Here is a 21156-nt window from a genome sequence, read left to right as displayed (position 1 = left end):
TAATGGAATATTTTTGCCCTGTAAATGAAGACATAGGACTTTTTGATTAGCACCCACCAAACCTGAGATTGATGAGGTGTATTGTTGCATTTCTTTACAATTTTGCCCTGCACCTTGTTCTCCTGGCCACTTGGCTGTGCATCTAACTCTGTTTTTGAATTAGGTCACACTAGGAAAAAAGTAAAGGATGTCTAGCGCTATGCTACATAAAGTCCAAGTTTTGGAAGCAAAATATATTGTGACAAGTTCAAAATAATCAAAATGTTCCACTTTTTTGCAATGGTTGCAATTTTCTTTGCAACTATGTCCCCGTTGGAAAACATTGAAGCTGTGCGCAGATTGTACATAGTGAGCGGCTCCATGCACCAGAGTACATGGCACCATATCTTCTAGATATAGCTCGCTATCACTCCTCTGTATGTAAGGGAAGGTTTAATGAGAGTCAGCGTACGGCAGGAGAATCTTAGTTTCCTACACTGTGACCTATATATACCGCGGTGACAGATAGGATGTCAGCTATCACAGTGACCTTCAGGAAGGGATTATATAGGATGCTGACATCGGCCTGACTCTGGACTGATATAGCAGGGTAGATTCAGCACATCTGTGGAGGGTTAGATAGAAATGCTAATTTTGAGTTGTCCTAATGTCATCATGTAAGGTGTCTCGTTGCTGTGTAGCTATTAACCACTTCACGATCAGATCGCTCCCAATGAAAATGCTTACCGCTTCTCGCTTACCGCTTATTTTCTACATCGGTGACGTTTATAAAGTCTAATTTTTTTTTACATTAATAGCTCATGTTTTCATGTATCAGAGTTGAATTTGTCATTCTCTTGTTACAAGATTTTTTGCACGTCAATCAGACATGTCAGATGGTCACGCATGTTGGATTCTAAAACCTTCAACTCCTAACAGTTGTTTTTATCGCCGGAGAATTGGCAGCATTCTCCATAATTCCTTCTGTAATTCCCAGCTTGGCGCCGAAACATGGATAATTGCCAACAATCCTAAATTTGCTAGAGTACTTCTAAATTTTTGGAACCAAAATTTTAAATTTTCTTCTAAAATTTTGGAGGCTAAAATGGGAAAAATGTAGGCAATTTATACCCAGAAATTGTAACTTCCTTCTCATTTTGGGATATCCCTAGGAAGGGGCTCTCACAACCCTATTTTACCAAATGAATGTTTAGTAAGTAAATGCATTTTTTCTATTTTTCTATAAGTCAATCTAGTTTGAAAGGGTTTTTGACAATTGACTGATCGCAAAGTGTTCTTATGTTCCAATTGAATGATCACATTTTTCTATATTCATGTTACAAATGAAAAGTTACACAGTACTTTACATGTAACTCTAAACACCCTAAAAATTCCAGCAAGGAACAAGGCCAAAAAAAATAAAAATATTTTATAGCAATCTGCCAAAATTTTATGTTTGCAAATTCACTCAAATTTGGCCAAAAAATTCAATTTGCATGATTTTTTTTTACATAAATCAAATGAGTCCCAACTGGCATTACAAAATAGTGTAATTATTTTCTGAACTCTCCTGAAACAGAAACAATTATATAGGGTGCTAATAATTGGGTCAGGTTCCATAGTTTCAAAGGTTTTAAGGTTGTAAGTAGACATAAGTTGTGAAGACATGGGGTCTTCCGTGGGCGAAATACTACTTTGACAACACAGGGTGAGGGTAAAACAGGCAATATTTTATTGAACCACCAAACGGCCAATAACCACATTGAACAGTCCCAGCAAATACCCAAGATGGTACAACATTACACACTCTCACCCTTCTGATGGCCCGCCTGGGATAGAACAGCTGCAACATTGGGACTTCCAGGGCCAACTACCTCAACCAGTGGCCCCCCGCTTCTGGGGGCCCCCACAGAGAGAAGGTAGCGGCAAGCTTAGGAAGCTAGCAGTCCATCGAGGTACAAGGCCAGGAGACTCAAGGGTCCCACCCTGGCCTCTCTGAGAGTTTCCATTGGCCAAGATGACTGGCTGTTCCCAATCTGGCTTCTCCGAATGTCTCCATGAGTTCCAGGCGACCAGAGGGTCACACCTGGCAACCCCAAACAGCATATCCATGGGGCCAGATGACTTCATCGTCCCAACCTAGTCTCCCCAAATGTATCCATGGGATATCTGATGGTCAATGGAGCAGATCCATATTTTTCCAGTCAGAGCCATATATCCTTAGGCTGGAATCATGTAGAATCCAAATCTGTGTCTCTTTGGGTAAAGCCATGCTACCAAGCTAGCTGATGGTCTGAGAGAGTCTGAACTTTGAGTCTCCCTGTAAATTCTCTTTCCAATTTCTGCCTCAAGTCTGACTGCTACAGAAGCATATCTCCTTTTTAAGTACACATCCACAGGTCAAGGGATTAGGGAGGGCATTACTCACAGGGCTCAGGTCTCATTGTTTGAGCTAATAAGTTTACATAGTTGGTATGGCAGGGGGTCTTGTAAATACACATTATTGTTTCAGAATCAAAGAGAAGACAACATTCAGGGTTATACAAATACTGGTCCGTCCTTCTTGACCAGCCACAGAAATACATATACATTTACAGGTCAACACAAAGATAATAGTATATTTCTCTTGGATTAACAAACCTAAAAGTCTGGCTGATTAAGATTATAAACTGTATCGTCACATAAGTCTATTAAATTCAAAATACAATCTAACAAGTTGTGGAAGACAGTCTCATGTCACAGCTCATACACAATGCCAAGAATGAGCACAGCAACAAGACACAAGCTAGTTATACTGCATCAGTAGGTTCTCTCCTAGACAATGATATCAGATGCACAAACTAATGGGCAATGTTGAGCATCATAGACGCAGTGGTAGGCCAAGGTAAGAGGTCAGCTAAGGAAACTTAGTGCATAGATGAAGCACATATCATGCTTATTTCCCATTGAAATCGAAGTCAAGCAGTGCCATCAGTTTATAAGTGGCAGCTATACTGTATCTACTTTTTGCAGAAGCAGTCTTCACAGAAAAATTGCAATCAAAATGACTTTTCTTCAATATGGAAATAAAGCCAAGTGACTCAACTATGCACAAAGACAAAGGAACTGGCGTATTGAAGAATAGAAGCAGGTGTTCTGGATGAATGATGCTAAATGGGAAATAGTTGGCTACAACACAAGACCTCTTGTTCGCCGAGGGGCTGGAGAGAAATACAATAATAAGACTCTCAAGGTAACAGTGAAGCAAGGTGGATGGTCCCCGCAAGTTTGTGGTTGCATTTCAGCAAATTGAGTAGAAGATTTGGTCAGGATTAATGTATTCCTCAATGATCATTAAAAAAAAAGTGTATATAAAATGTCTTAAAATTCCAGATTTCTGTAATGAAAAAAAAATCACACGAAGGAGAATTATTTCAGAGCTTTTTCTAACTTTAATGTCATCCATAAACTGTACAGATCCATTGAGAAACAAACGGAAATCATTTTGAGGGGGGAAATTGAAATAAAATTAAATTATGTTGTGTCAAAACCCTCTTATCATTGGGGGATGTGGTTGTGTTCAGAATTAACCAATCACATGTAGCCTTGTGGCAAATAGTAGTCAATGCACAGCTGCCTCATTTCAAGTGATTCTGATCAACACTAAATAAAATGTAGCAGTTTTATTAGGATTTTCCTGACATTTTCTTAATTGCATTTTACTGCAAAAGTCATGGTCCATAAAAAGCTTACAACACAGCAAAGGGATCTCAGTGTTGAAAGTTATCAGTCAGGAGAAGAGTACGATTTTTTTTCAAAGCATTAGATATACCATGGAATTATGTGAAGATGGTCATCAAGATGTGGCTTAAATTTGGCACAACAGTGACATTACCTAGAAATGGATGTCCACCGAAAATTATGAAAATACAAGAAGAAAATTGGTCCAGGAGGCTGCAGGAGACCTACAGCTAGAATGAAGGATCTGCAAGAATTCCTTTCAAGTACTAGTTTTGTACTGTGTCTGACATCAATCTCCTCTATTCTTCATATGTATGGCCTGTGGGGTAAAGTGACAAGACAAAAGCCTTTTCTTACACAGAAAAATATCCAGGCATGGTTATGGTTTGCCAAAATCTACTGTAAATCATATCTGCTAACAGCATGTGGGAATATTAGTCATGGTCTGATGAGGTCAAGATTGAACTTTTTGGCCATAATTCGAAAAGGTATGGTTGGTGAAAAACCAACACTGTGCATCAACAAAAGAACACCATGCCCACAGTGAAGCACGGAAGAGGCAGTATTATGCTTTAGGGCTGTTTTTTTTTGCTATAATCATGGTGGAGAAACTTATAAATAGTTCCAAATATCAGTAAATTTTGCTCCAAAACTTTCTGATCTCTGCTAAAAAGCTAAAGATGAAGAGGAATTTCACCTTTCAACACGACAACAACACTAAACATACGTCCAAATCAACAAAAGAATGGCTTCTCCTGAAGAAAATAAGAGTTTTGGAATGGCCAAGCCAGAACCCAAAGCCAAATCTATTTTAAAATCAGTGGACTGACCTGAAGACGAACGCTCTACACAGGAGATATCCTCACAATATGACAGATGAGGAGCTACTGCAGGGAAGCATGGGCAAAGATTGCCAATTTTAGATGTGCCATGCTGATAGACTCCTGCTCAAAAAGACTGAATGCTGTTAAAAATTCAAAGGATACTTCAACAAAGTAATAGTTTGATTTTCAATGGATTTGTAGAGATTATGGGCGACATTGAAGGTGTAACAAGTTATGAAATGGTTCTTGTTGGTATGATTTTTTTTAAATGACAAAAACCTGGCCTTTTAACAAGGTTGTGTAGACTTTTTTTTATCCACTGTAGTGAATTAATACTTGTTCATTAAGCCCCAAATAGATCTGGTCAGTACGGAATTAGAGGAACTGGCCACGGGAGGACTTTGGTACTTTAGAGCCCTAGAAAGACCTTGCCTATACTAATGGTACATCTGTATAGTCACATAACCCAGGAAATAATGGCAAGGACAGCCCTAGATGAGATCCTGTGTATAGCGCCACTTTAATTAAATAAAATATTATTAATTATGTACTTGGCAATTGTTTTCTTGTCCACAAGTCAACACATACAAGATGGTTATACATTTTGACTCTCACTGTCATCCCTCTTTTCGCTTTGGGTAAAATGTCTTGCTTAGTTTTGCTCACACACCGGATTTCAGAGATGACATTGACATAGCATGACAGGGTAAATAATTGTGAGCCGAGACATACCGCTGTGGAGCAGTGAGGATCTCCTCATGCACATGCTCACATTAAATGAAAGGGATCCCTCAGGAGAAGCTTGAACAGGTTGAAATTAATTAGTTATGGGAAATGATATATTAAAATAGGGCTAAAGGGGTTTAAAAAGATGACATCACAACCCCCGAAGCAGCAATTAGACGTGAGACATTGTGGAATGTTTACAAATAAAGAATATTTTCCCTTTTTTTCTATTACAGGAAAAGAGCAAGAAGGGAGAAAGTGACATAAGTTAATGATGATAAATTATCGTCGAGTTATAAAAAAATCTAGATAAAATTAAACAATATCGGAAGTCAATTCGTAAATCTATCATCTGTCTGTCTAGATCATATCTATCTGTCTAATATCTATGTATCCAATATATATCAGTCTATATTATGTTCTATATCATATCTAGTTAGTGTGTGTGTACATATATATATATATATATATATATATATATATACAGTACAGACCAAAAGTTTGGACACACCTTCTCATTTAAAGATTTTTCTGTATTTTCATGACTATGAAAATTGTACATTCACACTGAAGGCATCAAAACTATGAGTTATCACATGTGGAATTATATACTTAACAAAAGAGTGTGAAACAACTGAAAATATGTCTTATATTCTAGGTTCTTCAAAGTAGCCACCTTTTGCTTTGATGACTGCTTTGCACACTCTTGGCATGCTCTTGATGAGATTCAAGAGGTATATAAGAGGTATTTTATTTACAAGTCATTATACCTTTTTTGGCCAAGAGTACTGACATGAAGGGTGCGAAATCAAAATCACCTTGATGTACAATGAATGATGAGCCTGACACAAGTATAATCTCTGCATCCTAGAAAGATTGTGATAATAGTAAAAAAAAAAATTACAATAAAAATAAATTAAAAAGAACAATAAATTAGTTTGCCAATAATCCCTGTAAATTACTTACTGTATGTCCATCCTTCAGTATATACTAGAATTGTCCTCCTATATTAAAAAGTAAAGTTGTTATTTTTCCCTCTTTAATAAATGATGCCACAGACATAAAACTGTCGCAGCTATTCCCGCGAGAGTTATTTGTGATGACTTGATGGAGATGAAGCAGTAAGGGTCAGAGAAGTTCTAAATTACCTTCTCTAACTAGAGCATAAAAACATATGGTCAATCACTACAAGGGAAGAAAATCGATAGAATTAAATAAGCAGCTGCTTTATTGTACAAGTTCACTAACACAAAGGAAAAGAGAAAAGTGCAGCGTCTGGAGCTTTGTCTGCTCCTCAGTATTATATAAGGGAGAAGCAAATAATTTACCCCAGATACTCAGGAAAACTTTGGGACTACTTAAGGTTATAAAACATAGCGCCAAAGACTTCAATCACATGATAAGTTTTCAAAACCCTCTACAGGCTACAATACAGATCTCAACTAGAGATGAGCGGATCAGGCAAAAATTTAACTGATCAGTTTGTGCAGATTCTGGCAGGAAATTTCATTGGCAGAGAAGTTATTCTCTACTAATTTAATGTCACTTATTATGCTCAGGTCCGCGGGGGTGCAGTGCGCGCTGTCCGCTGAGCAAAGTCGCTTAACAATTGTAGGCGTGATTCCCTTTTTAGAAGATTCTTAAAACACACAAACCATTTTTTGGCTCCGGACTAGAGTCTTCGTCAGGTGAGTATCCACTCATTGAGATACTCACCTAACGAAGACTCTAGTCCAGAGCCGAAAACCAGTTCATGTGTTTTAAGAATCTTCTAATAAAGCAAGCACGCCTACAATTGGTAAGTGACTCTACTCAGCGGACAACGCACACTGCACCTCCGCAGACAAGCTCTTCACTTTTCCCAAACTGCTCGGAAACCGAATGGGAAGTGTTCGGTACCACCGTCCCGCACAGAGATGAAAGTATACTACACACACGGCTACTTCCTTACCCATCATCACCTAGCACCACCATAACTCTCTTACTGCATTATTATACTCTGGGGTCTCCATAACATAAGATGTTAGAAAAAAAATTGTACTCGCCTCAGAATTTATTTCTCAGGCCCATCAGCTTCTTTGCACCAACTGTCCAGTCCTCATTGCGTTTTGAGAACACTATCACTCACTCTAAAATCCCCGGGCCTGTAGCGCTGGTCTGGGCCTTGAGGTGGATCGGGTGGGTTTTGCGAATGCCTGAGCAAGGTTACGGCACACACTATAATGTCATGACACCATGACCTTTCACGCGCTTGAGCAAAACTGTTGTGGGCCACATCAAAGGCAGAAGTTCCTGTTCAGATTGGTGCGGATTGTACTGGGTAGGAAGATAATTCGTTTTCTAAACGCTAGAGAAACTGCTGCTCTTAGCGACACTGGTCGCACTTCCTATAGCGCTTACAACACCTGTCATCTCCCTACCCAGTACAATCCATACCAATCTGATAAAGGTTCAGGTTGGACCGAAACGTCCGCATATTGTTCTGTACTAATTGGACTGCAAATAAAATTTCCCTCTTGTTGCATACCTCTATTGAGTGTCAAGTTCTACTTATACCTATATTATCCATCATGGATTGGAACCCTACTCGGACAACTCCTCACAGTTCCGAAGTGTCATATACTACTAGTTACCAATGTCAGTAGCCTCATAGGTTTATAGAAACAAGGTAGAAAAGAAATGAAATTATGGTCAGATGAATACGATAAAATATAAATTTTAATAGAAAACCGATCAATATATATGCAACAAAAGCTGAAAGGAAGCGCAAATCACGTAAAAAAATGTATAGAGAGAGTATAAAGTATGGAAGGGGATCTACTGATGGATGGTATGCATGTATGCATAATCAATGTAGTATACTGTAAATACCTATAGTGTTCGTATTAATGTAAAGTGCAAGTGTGCAATAAATGTAAGTACAGTATATATACAAATATATCACTAACATGAATCAAGGCATGGGGTATGTTGCTCTTAGTACAATAAAGTGCAAATGTAAATAAATCATAGTATGTTAATCACAATACAATAGCGTGCATATACAGATAAATCCTGGTTGTGAATTCAGTATGGTTAAACCAATATGAGTGTTAACATGAAACCATAAATCATATAGTGTGCCCAGGAATGGTCTGGGAGAAGGTATACTGGACAGGTGTGAGTAGCAGCATCCACCCCGACGCTCGTTTCAGTATACCTTTGTGAAGAGGTGAGGTCATCTAGAATGGACGGGTTTAAGAATACAATCTGGACCAATGGGAGATGGCTAGGGCGATTGCTGATGTACGTGCACATTGAAGGTCCAGGGAGCTTGCCACTCCCTGCATTACATGACCCTTGAAATGCACGTTGGGGTGGGCGTATATCATGGATACACAATACCATAGTGTGTACATTTATGTATATGTTCTTTTAAGTAGTTGATCTCTTTTGTTAATCATAGGCATATGTAGATGTGTGAAATGGGTCTTATGATGTCATTTATGATCATTTTCATGTTTTTTTTGTTTTGTTTTTTCGATAAGCATTTAATACATTCTTTTATTTTTTTCCAAGTGGAGAAGGAAGAATATATATTAGAAGTGTGTGCTCAGTAAAACTCAAAGGGTCTCTTATCTGTATTTGACAACAAGTAAGTGCAAGAAAAAAAAGGTTCGTCCAGGTCTCCATCCATTTATTTTTTTCTCTTTTGCACTTCTGCATTTGGCGTGGGAGAAAGGATCTTCAGATTTTTCTGCAGCACGTGAGCGTCAGCCGGCTCTATCTTCTTGCAATAATTTTTTGGGGTTTTCAATGATCTCGAAACCAAATTCTCTGTAAAAATCTATGGCAGATCTATTGCTGATCTGGACATGCAGATAGATGTTGTCGAGAGGATCCGTCCTTTTCCCAAATGTTTAATACGTGGTTCAGCATTTTTGTTCCTATTCCTAGCCTTCGGGCTGGTGCCAGATAGCCGAGGCTCATGATATCAAGTCTTTTCTGATTTTGGGAGTAGTTGACTCTACGACATACAACTCCAACCACAATGTCATTGAAGTGGGCGAGTTTCGCCAGCTCCCGACCTCCAGGACGTCTTTGTAGAATTGTCATTGTAGCTGACTGAGAAGATGACCTGGTTTAGCCGCTTCAGTTGCTTTATGTTGTGTGGAGTCATGTCTCCCAACTTAATACGGCAACCTTTCATGGTGGCAGAGTCAGCAGCTACGGCGGCACGGAGGCCGGGACTGTAGGATGGCGAGCTCAGGGTGGAGGCTCACTCCCGGGTGCCACTGGTGACAGTTCTCCCCCATCTCTGAGGTAACCTGGGGTCTCTATCCTCCTTCACCACCACCTGCACCACGTGACTGACCACCCCACATTCCTCTCAGTTTTCATGTTTTGACCAATTATCAATTATTTGCATTTTTTTATTACATGTTATAAACATTTTGTACGTTTATATGCTATTTTTTAATTTCACATTTAAAATCTTTTTCTTACTATTTAAAAATGATAACATTCCTTATACTTTCTGTTTATAGAAAAAGTTAAAATATAGCAATTTGGATGCTTTAAATATCTTGGAAATGTCAAAATGTAGCAAAGGAGAATCTTAACTTGAAGAGATAAAAAACAAACATAGTTATATATGGCCTATAGATGAGTACATTTGGACATTGTAGCAGAAAATCTGAACAATATCATAAGTGATACATATAGAATATGTGCTGGAGTCAGGAGTCAGAACTGCCGAGCACTTGAGTCTAGTGTTTTATAAATCACTACAAAATGTCCTGCTCCTGCCTGGAGAAGATGATGAAACAGAAAGAGATCACAGAACATTACACATATTTTAGATGTCAATATGAAAGCAAAGGGAGACTGTCAGCATAATACATGCCTTTTATCAAAACTTTTCTACCTTTTCCCCTAACTGATTAATCATAATTCTTAATGTTTCCCAAAATAACAATGTATCAAGTTAACAATCTTCTTTTAAATAGGAAACTTCTCGAAAAAAAAAGTTTCAGTGCATATTTTCTGTAAGGTATTTTTTTTCTATCTTACCAAAAAATAGGTCTCGGTAATCTGCAAAGTGCTGAGATCCTAAAAGATAGTGGTCAGATAATTAAAAAAATAATCCATACTTTTATGAGGATTGTATATTGTATGGAGATTGAATCAAATGAGCAATTGGCATGGGATTTTTTGCATATTAAATAATTGTAATAATATTTTTGTATAATTATTTTTATACGTAAGGTAGATAGATGATGGCTAGATATGGGATAGATAGATAGATAGATAGATAGATAGATAGATAGGTAGATGATGGATATATTTGGGATATACAGATAGATAGATGATGGATAGATAGATAGATAGATGATGGATATATATGGGATATACAGATAGATAGATGATGGATAGATATATGATAGATAGATAGATAGATAGATAGATAGATAGAAGATAGATAAATAGGTAGATGATAGATAGATAGATGGATATATATGAGATAGATAGATGATGGATGTATATGGGATATACAGATAAATAGAGGATGGATAGATAGATAGATAGATAGATAGATAGATAGATAGATAGATAGATAGAATATATAGGTGCAGCAGCAGCAGCAAGGCAAAAAGATTTTTTAGATGGGTGCAAAGCCTTCAAGGCAAAACCAAACCTCAATGCATATTCAAAAAAAGATGAAGACAACACTCCAGATATCCAAGCATCAATGGTTTATTGACCCATTTTAATAAGCCGACGTTTCGTTTCAAGATTGAAAAAGTTCCACACTTGGAACGAAACATTGCCTTATTCAAATGGGTCAATAAACCATTAATACTTGGATATCTGGAGTGTTGCCTTCATCTTTTTTAGATATAGACAGATATTGTCATAGATAAATAGTAGGTAGAATGGTACATAAAATGATAGATAGATTTGGTTTAAATGATCAATTGATAGATTATTTGAAAGATATTTAAATGATAGAAAGAACAAAAGAACAACCAACAGACATAGAAAGAAAGAAAAAATAAGCAGAACAATCAGATAGATAAATAGATAGATAGATAAAGAGATGGAATTATACAGTCATATGAAAAAGTTTGGGCACCCCTATTAATCTTAAGCTTAATGTTCTATAAAAATTGGTGTTTTTGCAACAGCTATTTCAGTTTGATATATGTAATAACTGTTGGATACAGTAATGTTTCTGCCTTGAAATGAGGTTCATTGTACTAACAGAAAATGTGCAATCTGCATTCAAACAAAATTTGACAGGTGCATAAGTATGGGCACCTCACCAGAAAAGTGACATTAATAGTTAGTAGATCCTCCTTTTGCAAAAATAACTGCCTCTAGTCGCTTCCTGTAGCTTTTAATGAGTTCCTGGATCCTGGATGAAGGTATTTTTGACCATTCCTCTTTACAAAACAATTCCAGTTCAGTTAAGTTTGATGGTCGCCGAGCATGGACAGCCCTCTTCAAATGATCCCACAGATGTTCAATGATATTCAGGTCTGGGGACTGGGATGGCCATTCCAGAACATTGTAGTTGTTCCTCTGCATGAATGCCTGAGTAGATTTGGAGCGGTGTTTTGGATCATTGTCTTGCTGAAAGATCCATCCACTTTGTAACTTCATATTTATCACTGATTCTTGAACACTATTGTCAAGAATCTGCTGATACTGAGTGGAATCCATGCGTCCCTCAACTTTAACAAGATTCCCAGTGCCAGCATTGACCACACAGCCCCAAAGCATGATGGAACCTCCACCAAATTTTACTGTGGGTAGCAAGTGTTTTTCTTGGAATGCTGTGTTTTTTTGCCACCATGCATAACGCCTTTTTGTATGACCAAATAACTCAATCTTGATTTCATCAGTCCACAGGACCTTCTTCCAAAAAGAAATTGGCTTCTCCAAATGTGCTTTTGCATACCTCAGCCAACTCTGTTTGTGGCGTGCTTGCAGAAACGGCTTCTTTCGCATCACTCTCCCATACAGCTTCTCCTTGTGCAAAGTGCCTTGTATAGTTGACCGATGCACAGTGACACCATCTGCAGCAAGTTGATGCTGCAGCTCTCTGGAGGTGGTCTGAGGATTGTCCTTGACTGATCTCACCATTCTTCTTCTCTGCCTTTCTGATGTTTTTCTTGGCCTGCCACTTCTGGCCTTAACAAGAACTGTCCCTGTGTTCTTCCATTTCCTTACTATGTTCCTCACAGTGGAAACTGACAGGTTAAATCTCTGAGACAGCTTTTTGTATGCTTCCCCTGAACAACTATGTTGAATAATCTTTGTTTTCAGATCATTTGACAGTTGTTTTGAGGAGCACATGATGCCACTCTTCAGAGGAGATTCAAACAGGAGAACAACTTGCAAGTGGCCACTTTAAGTAGCTTTTCTCATGATTGCATACACCTGGCTATAAAGTTAAAAGCTCCATGAGGTTGCAAAACCAAAAAAAGTGCTTTAGTAAGTCAGTAAAAAGTAGGTAGGAGTATTTAAAACAAGAAAATGATAAGGGTGCCCATACTTATGCACCTTTCAAATTTTGTTTGAATGCAGATTGCACATTTTCTGTTAGTACAATAAACCTCATTTCAAGGCAGAAACATTACTGTGTCCAACAGTTATTACATATATCAAACTGAAATAGCTGTTGCAAAAACACCAATTTTTATAAAACATTAAGCTTAAGATTAATAGGGGTGCCCAAACTTTTTCATATGACTGTAGATAGCATCACCATCTCCCCAAAAAATATATGATAATTCTAATTTCATTTGTATTTCATTATTTGCCTTTGTATAACAAATAGTTGCAATAAATCATATAAAAATTGTACAAGAGACTATAATAACAAAATGTCACCCCAAAGACATTACGAATACAGACTGACCTTAAGAATTGTGGATGATTCATCTTTTAATACCTAATAGATTATCTAATATAATCCTAACTTTTCCATATTCTCCAACCTTAACTTCTGTTTAACTGCCTGTCTGGCAACAATGCAAAAATCCTAGTCTAGATGTAAAGGTGCTGAAATACGAGGGGCAAAATATATTCCCAAAATTTAAAGAGCAATAATAATTGTGAGAATAAACTAAAATATGAAAGCACAAGTGACTCTCAATGTGCAGGCAAATGATACATAACATCTCCTGTAAGTGAACATAAGATAGTCGAGTAATGATAGTAGAGAGGCTCTTTGCTTTAGTTTGTATAAATTGCGTCACTTTTTCCCACGGCTTTCTCTGATAACGTAGCTCAGCCCAATATAGGGAAAAACGTCTGATTTGTAATATTAGATACTGCCTATTGACAAAGTGGTGCTGTTCTGAGGATGAAAAGCAGACCCTTCTTCTCATATCCTAAAGGATGAAATTAATAAAAAAAAATCTAACCCAAACCTGAACTTTCATAAAAACAACCAAGAAACGGCTGATTCTACACTTGTAATCTTCACACAGTAGCCAATAGAGATCCATATGATTGATTTGTATCATTAAATTCCATTGACTTGTATACCGAGAGAATGGATTTATAGTTTTTTCAAGTAATAAATCTTATTTTACTTGTAATACACAAAATGCTGAAAACAGAAAATTCCCAAATCAGGCACCTCTGATTAGTTGGGGTATTACTAAATACTGTTTTCAATTTTCATATAGGTATAATTTATGAAACTTTAAAAATCTTTCACCGAACTCATGGTCATTAATTGGAGGAGAGCAAAGGCTGGACCGCTGCTCCATTTATTCTCCTCCTTTCACAGTTTTAGGGTGAAGAAGATGATTGAGAGACTTAGGACTATGGATGAGCGGAGCAGTGGAAGTTTGGGTTCTGGTACCCGACCCTAACTTTATTCAAAAGTTCGGCTTGGGTACCAGAACTTTTAAATATCAATCAAGGTGCCCTTTTCATTCATAACATCTTGTAAATAATACCTGGAATTGGAATCTATATTACATAGTTACATAGTTAATATGGTTCAAAAAATATAAATGTTCATCAAGTTCGATGGAAGAATGGAAAAGGATAATAGGGAAGGGTGTATGTATAACCAAATATCAGATCCCTTTTGACCTGAAGAGTTAATATTTCCCTTCTGATCCCAATTGTCGATCCACCTGACCAAACTTTCAGAACATAATTTTACACATCTTCATTAATATTTATTTTTCTAAAAAATCATCTAAGTATTTTCTGAAAACCAAAAACATCTCCAGCTATGAGCAGCCCCCGAGGTAGACGATTCCACAGATTAATAGTTCTCATGGTAAAGAAGCCTTATCTCCTCTGGAGATTGAACCTTCCTTTCTTCAGATGGAGGAAGTGGTCCCTTGTTTTCTGAATGGCCAAACTTTGCCATTCTGGTTGTCTCTTAAGTTTTCCCAAAAGTTTTGCTGGCAAGTGACCAATCAACACTCTTTCTTAAGGTTTCCTATCATCCGCCATCCTATTTATTCTGCTTAGGAGGATTTTTTTTTTTTAATTGAGAATGAGAAAATACCAGAAATCCTATTATTTATAATTTACTCGTCCAGTTTATCATCCACAGAGCTTTGTTCGTCAGACACCTGCTTGATTTACAATGGGGTTGACAAGGATTATTTTTTCAGATTATATCTTGAATGATGGTATTTAATATCTATAAGCATTTCATTATTCATTCCCAAACAGGCTGTAAGTCAAGGATGAGTTTATATATTTCAATTTCAGGGAAATAAATTGTGAAGATTTTGACTAGGCAAATTACACTTGAACTTTATGAAATTTTGGGGCATGTTAAAGTTTATATGAACTGCCATTGAAGGATGTGATAACCGGCATCTACAGAGCTGCGGGAGTCTAGCGGGATTGATTTATGGGTCACATGTAACATTGTACACATATAGTAAGACATATGTTAGATATATCCTTTTGGATCTTGCTTTATTTTAATGGAAATGATAGGTGAAAGACCTATGCCCATGACATCTTTGACATAATGAAAGTCTAAGTATAATGAAATGTCCCAACATCCTGATGGACATTACTGTGCGTGTAATCAGTTACTGTAACTTCACTTTGTATTTAATGCCGCTATTGTGACATCGCTGTGTGCCTTAACCTTGTACTGTGATATAGTGTTCCTTAGCCTTGTACTTCATCACTATGAGCATGAACCCTGTACTGTAATATCACCCTGAGAATTATTCCTGTAATGTGACATCACTTTGTGTATTAATTTAATACTTAAGCATCACTGTAAGCAGCATTCCTGTATTTTGATATTACTGTGAGCAAATCTTGAAACACACACATCATTGTGACCATGATCCCTATACTGAGACATTGCTGTGAGCATTATGTATGTACAGTACTCTGACATCACAATGATCCTTAGACATACACTGAGAAATCACTGGGAGCATTATCTTGATACTGAGACATCACATGTATTCTGACTAGAGATGAGCGAACCCAAACTTAAAAGTTCAGGCTTCGTACCCAACAATTAGTGTCCGGTGCTAAATGCCGAACACGACTTCTCCCGGTAGTTCGTTGCAATATTTCGAGTTCCAGAGGAAGTCTGTTGCAGACAGAGAGAGAGATTTTCCAGCTCAAAAGTTCTGGTCCTCATTGTTTTCAATGGGGTTCAGGCTCTGGTTCAAGTTTGGGTGGAGTTCTGGCACCTAAACTGAACTTTGGAATAAAGTTCAAGTCGAATACAAGAACCGAACTTCCACGGGTCCACTTCTCCCCAATTCTGACATGACAGTGATCCTTATCTTACACTGAGACATCACTGTGAGCATTATCCTTAAACTGAGATATCACTGTGTGCATTATACAGTATATGTATCCAGACACCACAGTGAGCCTTATCCTTATACTGAGACATCACTGAGAGCATACATTTTTTACTATGACATCACTGTGTGCATTATATATGTATTCTGACTAGAGATGAGTGAACCCAAACTTAAAAAAGTTCGGGCTTCACACCGGACAGTTAGTGTCCGGTGCTAAACGGCGAACACTGACTTCTTACGGAAGTCCGTTGCAATATTTCGAGTTCCAGAGGATGTCTGTTGCAGAGAAAGAGAGAGATTTTCCAGCTCAAAAGTCCAGGTCCCCATTGTTTTCAATGAGGTTCAGGTTTTGGTTCAAGTTCGGGTGGAGTTCTGGTTCCCAAACTGAACTTTGGAATAAAGTTCAAGTCGTGTACAAGAGCCGAACTTCCACGGGTCCACTCCTCCCCAATTCTGACATGACAGTGATCCTTATCTTACACTAAGACATCACAGTGAGCATTATTCTTATACTGAAACATCACTGTGTGCATTATATATGTATTCTGACATCACAGTGATCCTTATCCTTGCACTAATACATAACTGTGTGCATTATATATGTATTCTGATATGACAGTGATCCTTATTTTTTCAATGAGACATCACTGTGAGCATAATAATTATACTGAGACATCACTGTGTGCATTATAAATGCATTCTCACATGACAGTGATTCTTATTCCTACACTGAGACATCACTGAGAGCACTATCATTTTACTAACACATCATTGTGTGCATTATAAATGTTTTTAGACATCAGTGATCCTCCTTATCGTTACACTGAGACATCACAATGAGCATTATCCTTTTACTGAGACACCGCTCTGTGCATTATCTATGTATTATGACATCACAATGAGTCTTATCCTTACACTGAGAAATCACAGTGAGCATTATCCTTGTGCATTATATATGTACATGTACAGTATTCTAAGATCATTGTGAACACTATCCTTATACTGAGAAATACCTGTGTGCATTTTATAAGTTCACTGCTCTCACATCACAGTGAGCATTATCCTTATACTGAAAAATCACTGTGTGCATTATATACAGGTACATCCCACTAAATTAGAATATCATTAAAAAGTTAATTTATTTCAGTTCTTCAATACAAAAAGTGAAGCTCATATATTATATAGAGTCATTACACACAGAGTGATCTATTATATAGAGTCATTACACACAGAGGGATCTATTATATAGAGTCATTACACACAGAGGGATCTATTTCATGTGTTTATTTCTGTTAATGTTGTTGATTATGGCTTACAGCCAATGAAAACACAAAAGTCATTATCTCAGTAAATTAGAATACTTTATAACAACAGCTTGAACAATGTTTTTAAAATCCGAAATGTTGTCCTACTGAAATGTCTGTTCAGTAAATGCCCTCAATACTTGGTCGGGCTCCTTTTGCATCAATTACTGCATCAATGCGGCAATGTGGCATGGAGGGATCAGCCTGTGGCCCTGCTGAGGTGTTATGGAAGCCCAGGTGGCTTTGATAGAAGCCTTCAGCTCGTCTGCCTTGTTGGGTCTGGTGTCTCTCATCTTCCTCTTGACAATACCCCATAGATTCTCTATAATAGATTCTCTATGGGGTTAAGGTCAGGCGAGTTTGCTGCCAATCAAGCACAGTGATCCTGTTGTGTGTAAACCAGGTATTGGTACTTTTGGCCGTGTGGACAGGGGCCAAGTCCTGCTGGAGAATGACATTTCCATCTCCATAAAGCTTGTCAGCAGAGGGAAGCATGAAGGGCTCTAAAATGTCCTGGTAGACGGCTGCACTGACTTTGGTCTTGATAAAACACAGTGGACCTCCACCAGCAGGTGACATGGCTCCCCAAACCATCAATGATTGTAGGAAATTCACACTAGACCTCAAGCAGCTTGGATTGTGGCCTCTCCACTCTTCCTCCAGACTCTGGGACCTTGTGGAGTGTGCCAATGACTGCCTTCTGGACATCTGTCAAGTCAGCAGTCTTCCCCATGATTGTGGAGCCTACTGAAACAAACTAAGGGACCTTTTTAAACACTTAGGAAGCCTTTGCAGGTGTTTTTTGTTAATTATTGTAATTTACTGAGATAATGACTTTTGTGTTTTCATTGGCTCTATGACTCTATATAATAGATGAGTTTCACTTTTTGTATTGAAGAACTAAAATAAATTAAAGTTTTAATGATATTTTAATTTAGTGAGATGCACCTGTATTTATTCTGACATCAGTGATCCTTATGCTTACACTAAGATATCGCTCTGAGCATTATCCTTATACTAAGACATCCATTTCTGCATTATAAATGTACAGTATTCTGATATCACTGTGAACACTATCCTTTATACTGTGACATTGCTGTGTGCATTATATATGTATTCTGACATCACAGTGATCCTTATCCTTACACTAATACATAACTGTGTGCATTATATATGTATTCTGATATGACAGTGATCCTTATTTTTTCAATGAGACATCACTGTGAGCATAATACTTATACTGAGACATCACTGTGTGCATTATAAATGCATTCTCACATCATAGTGATCCTTATCCCTACACTGAGACATCACTGAGAGAACTATCATTTACTAACACATCACTGTGTGCATTATAAATGTATTTTGACATCAGTAATCTCTATCGTTACACTGAGATATCACTATGAGCACTATCCTTTTACTAAGACATCGCTCTGTGCATTATCTATGTATTATGACATCACAGTGGGCATTATCCTCATACTAAGACCTCACTCTGTGCATTATACATGTACAGAATTCTGAGATCATTGTGAACACTATTCTTATACTGAGACATTGCTGTGTGCATTATATAAGTACACTACTGTGACATCACTTTGAGCCTTATCCTTACACAGACACTTCACAGTGACCATTAGCCTCATACTAAGGCATCACTGTGTGCATTATAAATGTACTCTGACATGACAGTAAACCTTATCCTTACACTGAAACATCACTGTGAGCATAATACTCATTCTGAGATATCACTGTGTGCATTATATCTGTACTCTGATATCGCATGTTCATTATGTCTAAACTTTTTCTCTGATTACTGCTGAGGCTGCTTATAATAGGATTATGCTCTATTAGAAATTTAGCTTTGGGACCCCATGGCTACTTGTTATGCACCTTATTCATTGAGCTGATCGGTTGGGGTGTGGGTAGTCAGACTCAATCAGGTTTTAATGGCTATTCCAAGGAAACCCTTTTATCCCAGTTCATCTTTAGATAACATTGCTGAAAGAGTTTCAGATATCCACTGATTCACATCCCAGAAGATGAGATTTTTTAGATTTGCTCATTTCTAGTTATAAATGTAGGAGCTCCTTAAAAATAAAACCTTAACGAAGCCCAAATATTGTAACATATTATATTGCATCCAAAACAATTACCATTGTTGATGTCTTTATTTCTTTGTTTGACAATAAAACCGAGACTTTATTATAAAGTGATTTCAAAAGCATATCAGATGGAGTAATTGTTGTTGATTTTGCATAATGTTCTTTCCTTAATTTTGCCTCTGTTCCTACTATCCCGCCATCCCTCCCTTGAACTAAAAAGGGATACTTAGAAATACAAAACTTTGATCCTTAAAAAGCGACAAGGCATAAAACATTAGATGGGCTAAATGTTTCCAGTGAAATTGCAGAATCCTCATCTATAAAACAAAGAAAGATTAAATGAAAGATATGTTTTAATAGCGTCCATAGAATTATATCAAGTTCTTTGCAGACAATTACTATTGAAGCCTAAGAAGTCATTGTCTGCATGATTAGCTTAAAAGCCTTGTGCATGTACAAACCGTAGAGCTCAAATGTGGCATCAAATGAAAATGTAAATTCTGTTTTACTTGTTCATTAGAATTATGTCTCCTTTGTCAGATCCCATTCTTTGTCATCCTGTTGATGTAAATGAAAACTTACAAGACCAATTTTTGTTGAATGAACAGAGCATCGGTTTTAGCCGCAGCCCAGTGTCGTGCCGTCGGTACTGAATATGTACAGTAGGTGGGTGGGAGTAATATCCCCCGATTCCATACTTCTCATCTTGTTATCTTCCAGGGCATAAGGAATAATGTAAATTTGTCATTTGTAACAATACGTTCTTCAATTACGTTCATTATATCTATTGCTTCCCGTAAGCACACACCATGACCGGTTAAGCCAAATCCAACCCCCAACAGATAAATGGAGCGACGCAACTCCAGCTATGAAATATAAGATTATTGTAGATCTCTATTTTACCCTAGAAAAAGATATAACTGTACTTTATTCATCCAACATAACCTTTCAATGTTGAAGCCTTCATTAATTTCTCAATGTATTAATTACAAAGGGGTATTCCCACGTACTGTATATGGAAAACTTTTAGGGATCGGTGTTGGCCAATCCATTACCAATCATAAAGTGATTACATATCCTAGCAAAATGACATAACTTTATTAGATGGTAGTTACCCTCTAATGACTGATGCAAGTAAAAATGGTTGCCCAGACCGAACTTTAGGATAAGTTAGCATAAATCATCATCAGCTTGTGGTGGTCCAACACCTATCACCCCCACTGTTGGCAGCTGGAAGTGTACAGTATACACAGCAAAAATTCTACAGCTCCATCCAAGGTATAGTGGCCATTCTTGGGTACTGCAGCTCAGATCCTATTCACTTTGATGAGAGCAAACAGCCCCTTCACCATGTGCTTTTCCAACCCCATACACTGCTTACTTCTGGCCAAGGACATGGTAACTGCTGATCAGTGGAGATGCCTTGTGTCAGGCCTACACTGATTTGATATTGACAAATTATCTTAAGTATGTATCATTAATACCTTCATCTTGGACAACCCATTTACGGTTCAGAGCTTGTTACTCCTAACAAAATACAAACTCCATACCGATTTTGCGCTTGGTCTCAATGTCACCAAAAGAAGAAGGTTGACAAACTCAACTCAACTATATCATGGACTACAATTCACCTATATGGAGCTTAAATCTTCCTAGAATCCCCATGAATTTATCTTTTTCAATGTGA

General features: G+C 37.5%; 1 protein-coding gene and 1 pseudogene across 5 annotated transcripts in view; both read right to left on the bottom strand.

The window, feature by feature from the left end:
• The window catches only part of LRP1B (LDL receptor related protein 1B), a 2071868-nt gene that overhangs the window by 1832076 nt on the left and 218636 nt on the right, over positions 1-21156 (bottom strand). The window lies entirely within an intron of this gene.
• On the bottom strand, positions 8926-9438 carry LOC141160892 (N-alpha-acetyltransferase 50-like; annotated as a pseudogene).

The sequence above is a fragment of the Phyllobates terribilis genome, unplaced genomic scaffold, assembly GCF_046119375.1.
Source record: "Phyllobates terribilis strain yellow unplaced genomic scaffold, ASM4611937v1 Scaffold_9__5_contigs__length_417890890, whole genome shotgun sequence".
NCBI lineage: Eukaryota > Metazoa > Chordata > Amphibia > Anura > Dendrobatidae > Phyllobates > Phyllobates terribilis.
This window is presented reverse-complemented; position numbering and strand designations above follow the sequence as displayed.